We start from the raw sequence: 18,624 nt of genomic DNA, 5'->3' as shown, positions 1-18,624 counted from the left end.
GGGTACTGTGGTGTTATGAAGCTATGTGTTTCTGTAAACTATAGATAGGCTGATTCCACTGCCCAGTTTTATATTTTTGCCATGGAGTCATTTCAAGTCAAATAAAGTTCATTTTTGTAATTGTGTAGTAGTCGTATTTATTCTTTACAAACATGTTCAGACTTTTTCCATCCAAAATGCTGTCTCTGTAAGGCTGCTTTAAGTGTAAACTGGAAACATTACTTAAAGGGAACCTGTCACTCACTGTGCCGGGGTGAAGGCCGCCCAACCCCCAGCTAGAGCCCCAGATACTTACCCCATCTCGCCAATGCTCGCTCCTGTAGCCGGTCCCGGGACGGAGATATCCTTGATGGAAGCCCGGCGCACTGCATAGATGAGTCCGATGCCCATAGAGAATGAATGTAGCCATCATTCTCTATGGGCGTCTGACTCCTTTCTGCAGGGCGCGTGCCGGGCTTCCGGTGTACGGACGAAATTCTACGGACGCGTGAATGACCCCTCAAAGGCTGCAACCCGTCCAAACTAATCCAAGATTAATACAGAATAGCATAAACGAAAGCAGCTTGGAGACATCAATGAGCAGGAACCTGGACACTCAAGCAGGAGTGTGACAAAGAAGCACGGGGAGGTAGGCATGGGCTGGTTGTTACTGTTACTGGCATGACAACAAATTATTTAACCCCTTAGCTAGGGGGATTCAGAGAGTGGTCCCTGCGTGACACTGCTGTGAAGCGCGCGGGTCCTGGCTTCTATCAGCAGCTGGGGACCGCAGGTATTAGCTGGCGTGGCCAATCGCTGCATCAGGCTAATTAGCCTTTTTAAAGCAGCTGTCAAGGCTGACAGCCTGATTTAAATGGCTATGAAATAGCCTTCCCTGGTGTCTAGTGGCGGCATAACCCTTTTTTTTTTTTTTTTTTTTTTTTTTTTTTTTATCCCACCACTAGACACCAGGGAAGGCTATTTTATAGCCATTTTAAGACTGTAAGCTTGACAGCTGCATTTAAAAGGCTATTGTATATGTATACAGCATTGATCTATATGAGAAATTAGTAAAGTGTAAATTGGTTATTTTTATTTTATTAAAATAGTTTTTTCCCAGTTTTACAACATATTCTATAGAAAAATCTGTCATTGCAAAGTACAATTGTACAAAAAATAACGGATCATGTGGAAAAAATGAAAAAAATGCCATGGCCTTTTAAACACGAGGAGGAAAAAGCAAAAATGAAAATTGTCTTAGTCCTTTAAGGGGTTAAACATGTATGTCCCTACATTTTCGCGGTAGAATGCAGGACCACAGACTATAATGGTACTGAGTATCGCAGCAGATTTCACTGCTAAACTCGCAGTGTGAAATCCACTGCAAACTCAGTAAGTAGGAAGGCACCCAAAAGCCAGATACACAAACATGTTTTTTAAAAATTTTTTTACAATGGACAACAAAGTTTTTGCTTCCTAAATGCCTTTGGGTGTATCTGTAATTTCAGCTGCTGATCACAAAAATCACCTTGAAAAACATACCGTTTCTATGAAGTCTTCTGTATGAGTGTTTTTTTTTTTTTGTCCTGTAATATTTTCAGGCTGTCCATGTATTGTCCATAATGTACAGACCTACTCATCATTATTGGCATTCATTAACCCCTTCCCACATATGTACATAACAGCACGTCCAAATCTGCATAGCATTCCTGCAGATGGACGTGTCGGCATGTCACAGGACCTGCGCCGTGTCATACGCTGGGGGGGGGGGGGGGGTGGTGTAAGTGATATCCGGGATCCCGGATCTCAGCAGTTAACCTTATAGGTGCTGCGATCAGTACGGAAGCTGGTCAGGCTCAACCTAAGGCCGAGTCTGATTAGCTTTGCCTATTACAGGCATATTGTATTGCAGTGCTGATATGCAATGCAATATGCCTGTAATCAGGCAATTGTACAGTAAAGTCCCCATGGTGAGACAATAAAATACAGTGTACACACAAAAAATAATTTAAAAATCACATATAATCCCCATAGCCCCCAATACAATAATAATGTTCAAAAAAAAAAAAAAGTACACCTATTTAGTATCGCCGTGTGCGTAATGACGCTGGCAAAAAGTATTACATGATTAAACCTGTGAGGTGACCGCAGAAAATTTAAAATGAGAAAAATGCATCTCAGAAAAACCATCTCAGAATCAGAAAGAAAAGTTATAGCATCACGTAGCTACAACCGCATAAAGTGAGACAGGTTGGATTTAAAAGAATGGGCTCTTGTCCTGAAGGCCAAAATCGGTCCAGTCCTGAAGGCCAAAATCGGTCCAGTCCTGAAGGGGTTAAAAAGTAGTACAGCGATTTTACTTTTTATGCCTAATTAACACACATTACAAAATTATATAACTTTGTAATGTGTGTCAATAAGCTATCTGGCCCCGTTCCCTTCCCTTTCCCAACGCCGAATACTACGCTATTCGAGGTATTCGACCGCGGTCGAATATTTGCGATAAAACGCGGTAAAAATTCGAGTCTCCCTCCCACATGCCCTGGCGCTTTTTTTTTTCATCCAATAAACATGCAGGGGGAGGGACAGGCACTAGGAGTAGGCAGGACTTTAAAAAAAAAAATTCCAACTGTGATTGGCTGGTTTAACCATGTGACCTCCTAAATAAGAGAATAGTGATTTGAGATTCGTGTCACTTGCTGGTTGGAGAAAGGTTTTAGGTAAAGTTAGGTAGGAAGGGACCCTCAAAAGCCCTTGTTAGGGCTGAAACTATATAAAAACAGACATTTACAAGCTGTTGTGAGACAGGCAGTGTGTCTACTCTGTATAAGCAGTTGTGAGACAGGCAGTGTGTGTATACACTGTATAAGCTGTTGTGAGACAGGCAGTGTGTATACCCACTGATAGTGTATACGGCTGTATTCAGTGTGTGGGATAATATAGCTGTTATCCCGCTGATTTGCGCAGTGTGCTTCCAGGGTAAGCGTTGAACAGGCCTTTATTTCTATTGTAAAAACAAATCTATATCCGGTATACGGCTGTATACAGTGTGTGGGATAATATAGCTGTTATCTCGCTTCTACTTATTTGCGCAGTGTGCGTCCAGGAAAGGCGTTGACCAGGCGTTTGTTTTTATTGTAAAAACAATTCTATATCTGGTATATGGCTGTATACAGTGTGTGTGGGATAATAGCTGTTATCTTGCTACTACAGATTTGCGCAGTGTGCGTCCAGTGAAGGCGTTGACCGTCCCTTTATTTCTTTTGTTGTAAAAACAATTCTATATCCGGTATACGGCTGTATACTGTTAGAATACAGTATAATGCACAGTTCACACTCAGCGTTCTTTTTTTTTTTTCTTTTTTTTGTGGAATTTATGCATTTGCGTGTGTTAACAATGTCCCAAGTTTATATCTCATTCAAACCATAGTGCGTTTTTTCACCACTTCCAACTCTGCTCACAAGTGCCACTTTCATATATTGCACTTGTTATTTTATATATATATTGCACATATGTTTTTTTTTTTTTTTTGTCTATTCAGTACACTTGAAAAATACAATGACCCCAGCAGCATTTCCGCGTTCCTGTCCTCGGTGAAGTGAACCGGTAGCTTTAGACAGTAACTCTAGATTATTGTCACTTTTATTAAATGCTTCAGCTGCACCATGCAGGCGACTACGTCCGGAAGGACGTCGCTCACCATATACAGTAGAAAATGCCATATTATGTAAGGGACACATACACTGGAGCTATCAAAAATAGAGAAAATAAATAAAACATAATCTAGTCTGGGCTGGAACTCGCCATAATCGGCTAAATACATAATAAACCATGTCTCAATAAAGTAAATATTATGGCCACAAGAAACTGGCTTGGAGAAATATAGGAAAGGGAAGAATTATACGCATAAGTTAGGAGAAAGGACTTGATGGCCATATATTGTGAAGGTAAAGGTCTGATATATTGGACTGCGGTCCATATCCCAACTATGAGCGCTTCTTCAATGCTTCTTCTATGCCATAAACAGTCACTCCAGTCGGGGTGCTGAATTCCCAACATGTGCGTCAGTCTGCGAATAAAGCCTGCAGTCCATCCCTAAGCCAGCTACATATACCAACACTAGCTCCGTCTGATCACACTGATGATTACCTGTGGTCGAGACTATTAAAAAAGACCATAACTATACGGTAAAGAGACATGGATTTTAATTTGGTAGCTTCAATGCAACAAGTAACAGAACTAGTGCTATAACAAAAATAAATAATTGCTCTAGTGATATATATAGGCATAAAAAAAGGTTCTTAGAAAAAAATAAAATTAAATAAATCCCCAAATTAAGATCCTGAATGATGTTTGTGATGTCACACTCCTGGGTCTTATTCAACTTCCAAAAATCGGTGTGTTGTATACTGTTCTCATATATCATAGTAGGACTGAGTGGTCTCAGTTGGAATAAAAAGAATAGGAGGAAGAGAAAAGGAAAAAGGGGAGGGGAAAGATAGGGGAGAGGATTTAAGCACTCATGGATGGTCCAATTTTGAAATCTACATTCATACCCAACGTGTCCAACGTGTATATCCATTTTAATTTGCATCTTTTTAATCTGGCCACTCTGTCGCCCCCTCATCTCAATCTTGGTATTTGATCCACCACTGTGAACCTCAGGTCATTGACTGAATGGTTGTGATCTAAGAAATGTTGGGGTACTGGGAGTTCCGTTTTACCTGTTCTAATGGTGGATTTGTGTTTGTTTATTCCTAATCTGAATTGGCCCGTGGTTTCCCCCACATATGGTTTTTTGCAGGGGCATTGTAGGATGTATACCACAAAATCAGACCTACAAGTAAGATGTTGTTTAACCCCTTCCCGCATGAGGGCGTAACTACGTCCTCATGTGGGTGGGGGAGTTAAGAGGGGGGGCGTGGCACCCCCACTCTGAATCTCTGCGATCAGGGTGCTATCTGCAGACCAGGACCATGGCTATTAGCGGGCACGGTTCGATTGCCGTGCCGGCTAATTAGCATTTTAAATGCAGCTGTCAGAGCTGAGAGTTGCATTTAAAATGCTGCTTTTTCACTTCCCTGGTGTCTAGTGGGGGGGATCACCCCACCCCCCCTCCGCGACGTGGTCGCAGAGGAACGATCCCCGCATCTGGTCCCAGCCGGGGTCTGCGCCATAATGGCGCTGATCCTGGCTCAGCATTCTATTGCTGTCGGCTGCAGCAGCTGAAAGCAGTAGAGTGCCTATTTCATGGATCTGTGCAGTATATCTATACTGCATAGATCTCTATGAGAGATCAGAGCAGTCATACTCGAAGTCCCTCATGGCTAGTATGTGTGTAAAAAAGTAAATGTTTTTTAATAATAAATAATCCCCTCCCCTAATAAAATCACCACCCTTTCCCCTATTTTAGAAATAAAAATAAATAAACGTATTTAGTATCGCTGCGCACGTAATCACCTGAACTATTAAATTATCACATTCCCCATCTCGCTAGGTAAATGGCGTAAGTGCAAAAAAATTTCAAAGTTCTAAATCCAGAAAAATAGTAATAAAAAGTGATCAAAAAGTTGCATATGTGCAATCAAAGTACCGATAGAAAGGTACAGATCATGGGGCAAAAAATGACACCTCAACCAGCCCCATAGATCAAAGGATAAAAGCGCTATAAGCATAGTAATAGAGTGATTTTGAAGGAATTTAATTTTTTTTTTAAAGGTTTTAATTTTTTAAAAGCCATCAAATAAAATAAAAGTTATGCAAGTTACATATCGTTGTAATCATAACAACTTGAGGAACATGCATAACAAGTCAGAAATACCCTAGGGCAAACGGCATAAATACAAATACTACCCAGATTTTAAAAATGCGGCGCAAAAAAAATAAGGGCTCATGTAGGTCTGTAGGTGAAAAAATGTAAGCGTTATGGCCTTTTAAACATGAGGAGGAAAAAACAAAAGCGCAAAAAAAATTTAGTACAGTCCCAAAGGGGTTAATCGGGTATTTCTGTCCTGTAAGTGGGTGAATAAACTCCTCTCACTTGATCATTTGATTGCAATTACCGCACCCCAAACATGGAAAACTCCCTGTTTTAGGTGTGCCCAAAAATGTTTGTGTAGTCCTTGTGTTGGGACCTAGGTCTGTCTTTACCAATCTATCCTTCAGGTTTCTGGGATGTCTGTATGCCATAATAGAAAGTGTGGTGAACTCTGGAATCCCTGGGAAAGCCTCTGTGAGTATGCCCCAGGATCTATGGATAACATTGGCTATCTTTTTACTTTCTGTGCCATATGTAGAAACAAAGGCCACCCTGCATGATTTGGGTTGTGGAATTTTAGGGGATAGTAACGCATTTCTGTCCACTTGTGTAACCCTATTTTTCATGTCACACACTATGCGTCTGGGGTAGCCTTTTTCTGTGAATTTACGACACATCCTATCTAGTTGTGTCTCACATGTTTGTGGGTCTTGTACAATACGTTTAACTTGAAGTAGTTGACTATACGGTAGTGATTCTACCATGGAGCGAGGGTGAAAACTGTTGAAATGTAAGGGTGTGTTGTGGTTAGTTGGCTTGGAGTATAGGTTAGCAGTAGCGGATTATAATAGGTTCGTTTCGGGCGGTAGCCCGGGGCCCTAAGCTTCTGGGGGGCCCATGGCCACCCAAACAGACTCATACTTTTGATGGTTTATCATCTCCTGGCAACAGTTCTGCCATGATTTGCAAAAAATTGCTGCTTTTCTACATCAATTTTGCACAAATCAAGGCATCCTGTACTATTAAAACCACGCTAGTGCTGCCATAGTTACAGTGGGCTGGGGGGCCCAGGCTTGGTGAACAGCCCGGGACCTATGGTAAAGTTAATCCGCCCCTGTAGGTTAGTATGAAGTCTGTTGCCATGTATGAAGACCCGGGTGTCCAGGAAATTAAGAGACTCCCTAGAGAATTCTAGAAGAGTTCAGAAAGTCCAAAAAATCATGTAAACCCTGTTCTGTTCCAGTCAGATGGCAAAAGTATCATCAATATACCTCTACCACCTCAGTACTGAGCCAGAGTGGTGTGAGGTATATATTTGGGTCTCCTCGAGCGCCAACATGAAGATGTTGGCATACGTTGGTGCCATGTTGAAGCCCATTGCTGTCCCTTTGCTGTCTTGAGAAAAAAAAAAAATTTCAGTAAGAATAATTTCCAAACGTTTCATCAGAAAATCAACTGAATGCTGGGAGTCCTATATGGACTACCAAAGATTTATAAGACAACCGATAAACCACCTGCCAGACCTGGCAGACCCACCTGCCAGACAACCCATCAACCACACTAGGGGCCTAAGAGTTATTTGAAAGACATTAGACACATGTGAGTTCTCCCAGCATTCAAGCGTAACTGTCATATTTTTTTTTTATTGCAGAAATCAGTAGTATAGGCGATTTTAAGAAACTCTGTAATAGGTTTTATCAGCCAAAAAAGCCTCCTTCTGTACTCAAGAAGCAATCTCCCAGCCTCCCCCCCCCCCTGACTTCTTATCTGTGCATTATCAGGCAAACACGTCTTCATTACAGAGAAGCCAGTGAAGACTGGCTCTGCTCTCGCCATTCTATCCTTATGGAGGGGGGAGGGGCCGAGGGAGATGAGGGAGCAGGAAGAGGTAACATGAAGGTCAGCTGTTTGTAGTCTGTCTGGGCACCTAAACCGCAGGATTCTGGGGTCAGAAAGGTCAGTGCTTATCTATGAACTTTCTGAGAGAAGATTGCAGGGTGTTGTGCTGTGCAGGACTGCTCCGTGCTCAGTCACTTCTAACAGCCCCTCCCCTCTCCATAGCCACATAATGGAGACAGAAATCCTGCTTCTTCTGCAGTGAGGGGGGAGGCTGGGAGATTGCTTTTTCAGTCCAGAAGGAAACACTTTTGGTTTATAAAACCTATTACAAAGTTTCTTAAAATCGCTTGTTCTGTTAATATTTAATGTTTTAAAAAAAAAAATGACCCTGAAATGACAGTTACGCTTTCAGTTGATTTTCTGATGAAACTTTTGGAAATTATTCTCACTAAAAATAATTTTTTATTTCAAGACAGCTTTTTTGTTCAACGCAAAGGGACAGCAATGGGCTCCAACGTATGCCAACATCTTAATGTCGGCGCTCGCAAAGTCCCAAATTTATACTTCACACCACTTCGGCTCAGTGCTGAGGTGGTGGAGGTATATTGATGATATTTTTGCCATCTGGACTGGAACAGAACAGGGTTTACATGATTTTTTTTTAACTTTCTGAACTCAATTGGCGAAGACATAAAATTCACGAGAGAATTCTCTAGGGAGTCTTTTTAATTTCCTGGACACCCGGGTCTTCATACATGGCAACAGACTTCATACTGACGTATACTCTAAGGCAGTGCTTCTCAAACTGTGAGGTGGGCCTCACCAGTGAGGCGCCCCCTAGTTGTTGGTGAGGCACAGCTGGGGAACCAGTTTTCCCAAAACTGCACAGTCCTTTTGCTGTTTGCAAAAATCTCCATTTTAGCAACATTATTAATTTATTTTGTACTTGCTTTATTAGTATATAGAGCTTGGGAGGCGAGTGAAAGGTAGGCCTAGCATTATTTTCAGCTTTTAAATGGACTTTCACCACAGATAGTGATACCCAGGCACCCTCTTTGTCAGTCTGGTGAGGCCCAAGCATTGCCTTGGTCTGTTGGGTAAGGCTCCAGTAGAAAAAGTTTGAGAAGCACTGCTCTAAGCCAACTGACCGCAACACACACTTACATTTTGAAAGCTTTCACCATCGCTCCATGGTAGAATCACATGAGAAATAGGGTTATACAAGTGGACAGAAATGCGTTACTATCCCCTAAAATTCCACAACCCAAATCATGCAGAGTGGTCTTTGTTTCTACATATGGCACAGAAAGTAATAAGATAGCCAATGTTATCCGTAGCTCCTGGGGCATACATAGGCTTTCCCAGAGATCCCAGAGTTCACCACACCTCCTATTATGGCATACAGACGTCCCAGAAACCTGAGGGATAGATTGGTAAAGGCAGACATAGGTCCCAACACAAGGACTACACAAACATTTTTGGGCACACCTAAAACAGGGAGTTTTCCATGTTTGGGGTGCAATAATTACAATCAAATGATCAAGGGAGAGGAGTTTATTCACCCACTTACAGGACAGAGACAACAAATTAAACAGCATCTTACTTGTAGGTATAATTTTGTGGTATATATCCTACAATGCCCCTGCAAAAAACTGTTTGTAGGGGAAACCACGGGCCAATGCAAATTTAAGAATAGACCAACACAAATCCACCATTTAAACAGGTAAAACGGCACTCCCAGTACCCCAACATTTCTTTGATCACAACCATTCAATGACCTGAGGTTCACAGTGGTGGATCAAATACTAAGATTGAGATGAGGGGCGAAAGAATGGCCAGATTGAAAAGATGCAAATTAAAATGGATATACACGCTGGACACATTAACCCCTATGGGTGTGAATGTGGATTTCAAAATTGGACCATCCATGAGTGCTTAAATCTTCTCCCCTCCTTTTCCCTTCCCATATTTTCCCTCCTCTTTCCCTACCTTCTCTCCTTTTTCCCCTTCTGTCCCCCCTCCCCTTTTTTCCTTTCTCTTCCTCTCTCTTCCTCCTATTCTTTTTATTCCAACTGAGACTACTCAGTTCTACTATGATATATGAGAATAGTGTACAACACACTTTTTTTCTCTCATCTATTTTGTTTATCAATGATGATTATACTTTAGTACAAAATTTATGACCTTTTATGCTTAATAGGCTTACCACCGCAGATTGCCTGCAGACTCTGTGATTTCTGCACAGCTGTCAGCAGGAAATCCTCAGCATTCCGCTTATCCCAGGTAACAAGGTCTGGGGCCTGTGTCACCCTCTAGGAAGGTTCAGCCGAAACTAGTGGGCATAAGGTGGTCTGAAGACTATTCAAGGTCAATACATGAGCACAGGTGTTCTTCTTTCTCTAAGTATTCTACCTCATCCTCCAACATCCCGGCAGAGCACAGTACTACTTGGGCTGAGACTCTCACGGTATTTTCCTCTCTACTACACTGCTTCCTCGTGTCACTCAGAACACTACTCAGTCAACACAACTATATCTTATATTACATTCCTACTACAGATTCAGCTACTGTATTGTTAAGTATTTGACTGGAACTATTGTCCAGTGTATTATCAAGTGCTTTATCAAGAGAAAACGTCAGAACTATGTAACCTTGCCTCAAGCACATATCTTCAGTAAACAAAAAGCTTATTTAAGGGGCCTATTCCACGGAAGCAATAATCGGCCCGAGTCGGCCGTTTATTACTCGGTGGAATAGAGAAAACAATTCGCAGATGATCGTGTCATCTGCTGATCGGTCCCCCACCGTGCATTTCTACAGTGGAATATCGGTGGGCGGCGGCGACCGATGATTTGAAAAGCAGCATACATTACTCACTTCTCCTCCGCTCCGTCTTCCTCCCCGGGTCCCGCAGCACAGCATCAGGAGATCCGCAGCGGCCTAACTGAGCTGTGAGACCGCTCAGCCAATGACAGGCCAGGACCGGAGTTGATGCTGCGCCGCGGGACTCGGGGAGGAAGACTGAGCGGAGGAGAAGTCCTGCCAGGTAATGTATGGTGCAAGGGCTGCAAGGACATCGGTAACGATGTCCCTGCAGCCCTCGCTCAACGATCATCAGGCCGTGGAATAGGCCCAGTAAACAAGCGCCGATCTAGCAGATCGGCACTCGTTTATATCATTGATCGGGCCCTGCTCGGCCCGTGGAATAGGACTCTAAGTGAAAGAGACTCTGATTTCTTTCTCATTCCACCGACACAGCACACACAATGACCTTGGGACACTTCGCCTTTTCGTGAGTGGCGGTTCTGATAGTCCGGGAGGGTCACTACACCACTCTGGCTATGCGTGATCACTCTAACCCAAGGGACCATGTAGCAAACCGGCAGGACACTGACCACAGGGGAAAAAGGTACAACCATCCTTACAAAATAAAAGCAGGCGTACCATCACACCTGTGTGCCCAACCGGCACTGGCGTCACGAAATAACACCTTAAGGTCCGGCAGTATCTCAGGCTACCACCACAGGAGTGGCGTCACACCTCACCACCTAGCAAGTGACCGGCCAATCTTCCGATATAACATCACCTGGGGGCTCACCACACATGTCAGACAACTTTACCCTGGTTGCACATCTAAGACACCAAGGCAGTGTGAAGCAGAATTCCGATGTCTCTTGGACAAGATTTTTCTCTTGGGCAGAAGAGAACAGCTACACATCTCAGAGGTGTGGAGAATACACAGGCGGATTACCTGAGCAGTGGTGTCTTAAGAATTCAGTCTTCAAGATGCTTTCAGAACAGGAAAGTGACAAGGTTCTTTTCTCTGGAACCAGGGGGGGCAACCCAGTGAGTATAGATGCCCTGGCTCACCCATAGTCCTTCAACTTTGCCTATGGATTCCCACCGCTTCCCCTCATCCCCAATACCTTACAAGAGGGGATAGATGTAATTCTAGTAGTTCCATTCTAGCCACGAAGAGCCTGGTTCAGGATGTTGAAGATGGCCCAGGAATCTCTGCTTCCTTTGATTCCTGGATCTAGATCTTCAACATCAAGGTCCGATTCACCACCCAGATCTAAAGAAACTAGCACTATCAGCCTCGATCCTGAGCAGACAATGCTCAGAAGCAGGGGCCTATCAGAGGCTGTAATCTCCACTATCCAAAGCTGCAGAAAGCCAGTTACTTCAAAGATCTATCTTAAGGTCTGGAAAGTACTTTTTTCCTGGTGCCCTACCCACCCATCATTCCCAACAGAAACTAACATTTCCCTTATTCTTGATTTGCTGCTAGCAGGGTTAAATAAAGTCTGAAACCAGCTACTCTTAAAGTACAGATTATGGCATTATTGTCTAGGATTTATGATTCCAGTATCGCAGAACATAGATGGGTCTGAAGATTTATGAGAAGTGCAACAAGACAAAATCCTACAAACACCCCCCCCCCCCCCCCCCCCCCCGCCTTTCTGGTTGCCATTGCGTCTGCTAGAAGGGTTGGGGAGGGAGATACAAACACCGTCCGAGAATCTTACTGTCTTAACAAAGACTACTTTCCAAAAATAGAAATGCTTATAAAGTGCTTTTTTCCCCCTGCACTTACTACTGCATCAAGGCTTCACTTCCTGGATAAAACGGTAAAGTCACGACACAACAACACAGAGCTTTGCGGGCTGTGGCTGCTGGCAGTTACAGCCCGCACAGCTCTGGGAGTCTGGTTGTGACAGCACCATTTTATCCAGGATGTGAAGCCTTGATGCAGTAGTAAATGTAGGGAAAAAAGCACTTTATGTGCATTTCCTGTAAATTGTATATTGGTGATTTGTATAACTTTTGGGGGCAATACAATACTTTAATAAAAATTTTTGCCGGATTTCTCCTTTAAGTATATAAAATATTAGGCACTGTTCCTGTGCCATAATGGTGAATACATAGGAGCTGTCTGAGGACATGAGAACTGCTATTAAAAAAGTCAAGACTTCAAAAGGGTATAAGGCCATCTCTAAAGACGTTGGTATGCTAGTTTTTAACAGTGCGCAATGTTATGAGGAAATTTGCCAAGCAAGGTGTGAAACCTGCCAAGCAATAACCTTCCTGGATGTGGGGGAAAGAGGAAAACGACAAGAGATGTCTTCAAAGGTTGGTGAGAATGGTGGAAAAAAATGTCACACATCCAAAGACCTGAAGGCCAACCTGGAACAGTCTGGGTTATGGTTTCAGCAAGTACCATATGCCACACACAAAGCCAAGCAGAGCTTGGGTGAAGGCAGAGATGTTTCCTAAAGAGTACCTTGACAAACCACAATCCTTCGGGGAAGATATTCTGTGGATCAAGGTTTTTTTGGCAATGCAAAGCAAGTTTGTTTACAGATGCCCCAAGGAATCGTATAAGGAAAGAACACCCTACTAACAGTTAAGTGTGGTGGAGGACCCATTATGCTGTAGGGTTGATTTGCTGCGTCTGGTACTGGAAGCCTTGACCGCATCACAGGAATCATGAAATCAGAGAATTATCAAGAAGTGTGAGAAAACTTGGTTTGAATCATCCTGACCTCTATCCCATCGAAAATCTTTGGGGTGAGCGGAAATCTACTAATGGAAAAAAAATCCCTGCAAACATTCAAGAGCTTGATCAAACTGCCAAGAAAGAGTAAGAGAAAATACCAGAAGAGAAGTAGAAGAAGCCAAGTGGCATTGATGTGCAACCAAGTGTTAACTAGGGGCCTGTATTGCTGCACATGCTGGTTATTTTGTTTCTTCTTTTAACCCCTTAACGACATCGGGCGTAAACTTACGCCCTCGCGCCCTGGTACTTGGCGCATCAGGGCGTAAATTTACGCCCGATGTTTCCCCGATCGCTGCGTGTTCACACACAGTGGTCGGGGAAGATGGCCTGCTATAAATCATAGCAGGCCATCTTAGCTTCACGGCACGGGGGGTGGTTAACACCCCCCGTGCTTACGATCGCCGCTATAGGCTGATCAATTCAGATCAGCCAATAGCGGCGATCGGAACCTTTCCGGGTCATCGGCGACCCGATGACCCGGAAAAAAATGGCGGTCGGTGCTGTCCGAGGACGGCACCGACCGCCATTACTGTAAAAAGTAATGGTGATCGCCGTGCCACCGGCCCGATCGCCGTGAACGGCCGGCCGGCCGTTCACGGCGATCGGGCCGGAGGCACGACGATCAGAGTCCCACAAAATAGTAAATACCTGCCCTGGACCCCTCAGCTCGGTAGCCGAGGGGTCCAGAGCAGGTATTTGTACATTACTCACCTGTCCCGGGCTCCTGATCGGCGTCTTCCGGGTTCGCGGCATCCTCGTCTTCGTTCGGGTCTTCGGCTTCTTCCGTGACGTCACGTTCGGCTTCTCTCGGCTATTTTCGGCTCCAGCGTCGGCTCTTTCCGTATTTTGCGCTCTGCTGTCCTCTAGCGGCTGATATGTGTAATACACTTATCAGCAGCTACAGGGATGTTCAGAATGTAGAAATTTTTTTTTTTTTTTTTTCAAAATTTTTTTTTTCTATTTTCCGCACCCTATCGCCGCTGAGTGTTGATCAGCATCGCACGAAAGTGCGCTGCTAATCAGCAACTCCTCCTTTTTGGCGTAGGGTGTTTTTTTTCTATATTCTACTGCCACAGTCTGCTAATAAGTGCCGCACATAAGTGCGGCATTTATCAGCAACTCCTTTGTTGGCGTAGGTTTTTTTTTTATACTTATTGTAAAAAAACACGTAAAAAACACTACATTACACCACACTACATTGAATAAAGTTTGACACTACACCACTACATACCCCATATACCAATCCCCGTATACAAATGGCCCCCAGGGTGTTTTCGGCGTCAGAGGGATATGTTATTATTACCTCCGACACCGAAACAGCCAGTGAGGATGAATGGGGGGTCCTTCTTTCCTCCATTCATCCTCATCATCCTCATCATCCAGTGACGTATCTGGGGGTAGCGTAGCGTACGCTGCCCCCCAGACACGTCTTTTCCGCCAGTACCGTCCCAATAAGAGATGACGGTATGGTGTGAAATTCTACACACTCTGTGACAGTACCTCAGGGTACACTTACAGATTTCGGGTACGTGCACACTGCGGAATGGCAAATGATAACCCTTTGTGCATTCCGCAGCTGGCACCCACCGGCGGACTGATGGAGGCGCGTGTCTCCACCCGTGTCATAGACTCCATTCTATGCACGGGCGGATTCCATCGTCCATCCAAAGAATGAACACGTTGGACGGAGAGCGGAATCCGCCCGTGCATAGAATGGAGTCTATGACACGGGTGGAGACGTGCGCCTGCATCAGTCCGCCGGTGGGTGCCAGCTGTGGAATGCACGAAGGGTTATCTGTCGCGATTCCGCAGTGTGCATGTACCCTTAGAGTGTATGTAGGAAGGGACACCCGAATGCAGCCCCCAGATGCCCCCTCCCCCCCCATCCTCGGAGTTAGTGGGGAGATCGTTTGGGAACTGATCTTCCCACTGCTGGATAAAGGTTACCACCTGTACGGGGATAACTCTTATACCAGCACCCCCTCTTCTGGTCCCTCGCTGCCCGAGCTACTGTAGCTTGCGGCACGATCCGAACATATCAGAAGCAGTAATAGAGCCCTAATATGGACCCAGCGCTTCTGGATATGAAGGACCCCGTATCGCACCAGGACAACATTTTCCAGGTGACATCCCCCACACTGGAGAAAGGGAGACCCCAGAAGAAGTGCAGAGTGTGGCGTAACAGGGGGATCAGGAAGGACGCCATTTTCCCGTGTGACACCTGTCCTGATCACCCCGGCCTCTGCATACTGGATCGCTCCAAGGCGCACCACACGTCATTGGGGTTCTACATTATCTAAATTCTGTCCCTTATTCCTATTTCAGGGGTCACTTTGATCCAGGGATTATTCTGATCGCCAATATGGAGTCGGGAAGGAATTTTTCCCCTGTGATGAGGCTACTGTCGTCTGCCTCACGAGGGGTTTTTGCCTTCCTCTGGATCAACACAGGTTGAATTTGATGGACACCTGTCATTTCCAACCTTATAAACTAATAATTGGCCTAATACCCCCAAATAAATTAGAATTGTCCCTTTTCCCCAGCTAAGTAGGTATGGCTGCCATTCCCATTAGAGGATGCCATGATGCAATTACAAAGCCTCTGTGCGGCCAGGACAGTAGAAACCCCCCACAAGTGACCCCATTCTGGAAACTACACCCCATAAGGAATCTAAGAAGGGGGGCAGCGGGGATATGGCCCCCTGGTGACGGCCACATTTGGGACGTGAAAATGAAAAAAATTGTATTTTTTATTTTCTCGGCACATGTTCTACGTAAGTGCCTGTCACCAGTGGGGTCCATATGCTCACTGCACCCCTTGTTAGATTCCTTATGGGGTGTAGTTTCCAGAATGGGGTCACTTGTCGGGGGTTTCTACTGTCCTGGCAGCACAGGAGCTTTGTAATTGCGACATGGCCTCCATCCTCCATTCCAGCCTCTAAATGGCGCTCTGTCCCTTTGGTGACTTGCCCTGTGCCCATATGGCACATTATGCCCACATGTGGGGTATTTTCGTACTCAGGGGACACTACCCTACACGTTTTGTGTTCATTTTCTTTTTTAACCCCTTGTGGAAATGGAAAAAAATCAAGGCTAGACCAACATTTAGTGTAATTTTTGTAAAATTTTTACTCTAAATCATTAATCTTGTCATGTTTTTTCATTTTCACAAGGGGTTAAAAGATAAAAAAAACATTTAATGTGTAGAGCAATTTCCCCTGAGTACGGAAATACCCCACATGTGGACATAAAGCGCCATGCGGGTGCAGGGAAAGCCTCCGAAGGGAAGAAGCGCCATTTGGTTTTTGAAGGCTGGATTTGGATGGAATGGATTTCGAGGGGCCATGTTGCATTCAAAAGGCCCCTGTGTTGCCAAGACAGTTGAAACCCCCCACAAGTGACCCCATTATGGAAACTGCACCCCTCAAGGAATGTAACAAGGGGTGTAGTGAGCATATGGACCCCACTGGTGACGGACACAAATGTGGAACAATGTGGCGTGAAAATGAAATATTACATTTTTTACACTATAATGTTGGTTTAGCCTTGAATATATCATTTTCACAAGGGGTTAAAAGAGGAGAAAAAAACTAAATGTGTAGCGCAATTTCCCCCGAGTCCGTAAATACCCCACATGTGGACATAAAGCACCATGCGGGTGCAGGGTAAGCCTCCGAAGGGAAGGAGCACCATTTCGTTTTTGAAGGCTGGATTTGGATGGAATGGATTTTGAGGGGCCATGTTGCATTCAAAAGGCCTCTGTGTTGCCAAGACAGTTGAAACCCCCCACAAGTGGCCCCATTATGGAAACTACACCCCTCAGGGAATGTAACAAGGGGTGTAGTGAGCATATGGACCCCACTGGTGACGGGCACAAATGTGGAACAATGTGGCGTGAAAATGAAATATTACATTTTTTACACTATAATGTTGGTTTAGCCTTGAATTTATCATTTTCACAAGGGGTTAAAAGAGAAAAAAACACACAATATGTGTAGAGCAATTTCCCCCGAGTCCGTAAATACCCCACATGTGGACATAAAGCGCCATGTGGGCGCAGGGCAAGCCTCCGAAGGGAAGGAGCGCCATTTGGATTTTGGAGGTTGGATTTGGCTAGAATGGATGATGAACGCCATGTCGCATTTACAGAGCCCTTGTGCTGCCAAGACAGTGGAAACCCCCCACAAGTGACCCCATTCTGGAAACTGCACCCCTCAAGGAATCTAACAAGGGGTGCAGTGAGGATATGGACCCCTTGATGACGGGCACATTTGTGCCATGAAAGTGAAAAAATGAAATTTTTCCCTTTCACGTCACATTGTTCCACATTTGTGCCCGTCACTAGTGGGGTCCATATGCTCACTGCACCCCTTGTTAGATTCCTTGAGGGGTGTAGTTTCTAGAATGGAATCACTTGTGGGGGGTTTCCAGTGTCTTGGCAGCACGAGGGCTCTGTAAATGCGACATGGCCCTTGAAATCCTTTTCAGTGAAATTCAGCTTCCAAAAGCCAATTGGCGCTCCTTCCCTTTGGAGGTTCGTCCTGCGCCCCCTTGGCACTCTATCGCCACATGTGGGGTATTTCTGTACTCGGGAGAAACTGCGCTACACATTTTTTGTCTTTTTTTGCCTCTTATCCCTTTAAGAAAATGAAAAATTGAAGGCTAGAACAACGTTTTAGTGTAAAAAATAAATTTTTCTTTTTTCACGCCATATTGTTCGGAAAATCTGTGAAGCACCTGTGGGGTCCAGATGCTCACCGCACCCCTTGTTACATTCCTTGAGGGGTGTAGTTTTCTAAATGGTGTCCCTTTAGGGGTGTTTTTTAGGTTTTGACACCCCAGAGCCTCTGCCAACCTGAAGTGGTACAGTAAAAAATGACCAAATATAACGGAGGCGTTGAAATTCACTAGGCGCTCCCTTATATCTGAGGCTTGTGGTTGCGTCAAATAGCGCAATAGGGCCACATATGGGGTATTTCTATAAACTGCAGAAACGGGGCAATAATTATTTGGGTGCATTTCTCTGGTAATAGGTTTATAATTATGAAAAATATTGGATTACAATAAAATCTCTGCACAGAAAATAAAAATTTTCAAATTCCTTACACACTTAGCTTTTATTTCTGTGACTCCCCTAAAGGGTTAAAACACTTTCTGGATGTGCTTTTGCAGAGTTTGGGGGGTGCAGTTTCTGAAATGGGGTGCTTTGTGGGGCTTTCTAACATACAGGCCCCTCAAATACACTTTAAACCTGAACAGGTCCCTAAAAATATCTGATTTTGAAATTTTACTGGAAATTTGCTGCTAATGTTTTAAGCTTCCTATCGTCTAAAAAAAATGAAAGATAGTTTAATAAATGCCGCCAACATAAAGTAGACATGTTGCTAATGCTATTTAATATATAATTTATGTGGTATAACCACTTTCTGTATACGCAAAGAAGTTTCAAAGTTGGAAAAATGCATTTTTTCAAATTTTTTCACATTAT

Source organism: Dendropsophus ebraccatus, chromosome 2, assembly GCF_027789765.1.
Source record: "Dendropsophus ebraccatus isolate aDenEbr1 chromosome 2, aDenEbr1.pat, whole genome shotgun sequence".
In the NCBI taxonomy this organism is placed as follows: Eukaryota; Metazoa; Chordata; class Amphibia; order Anura; family Hylidae; genus Dendropsophus; species Dendropsophus ebraccatus.
Note: the sequence above shows the minus strand (reverse complement) of the source record.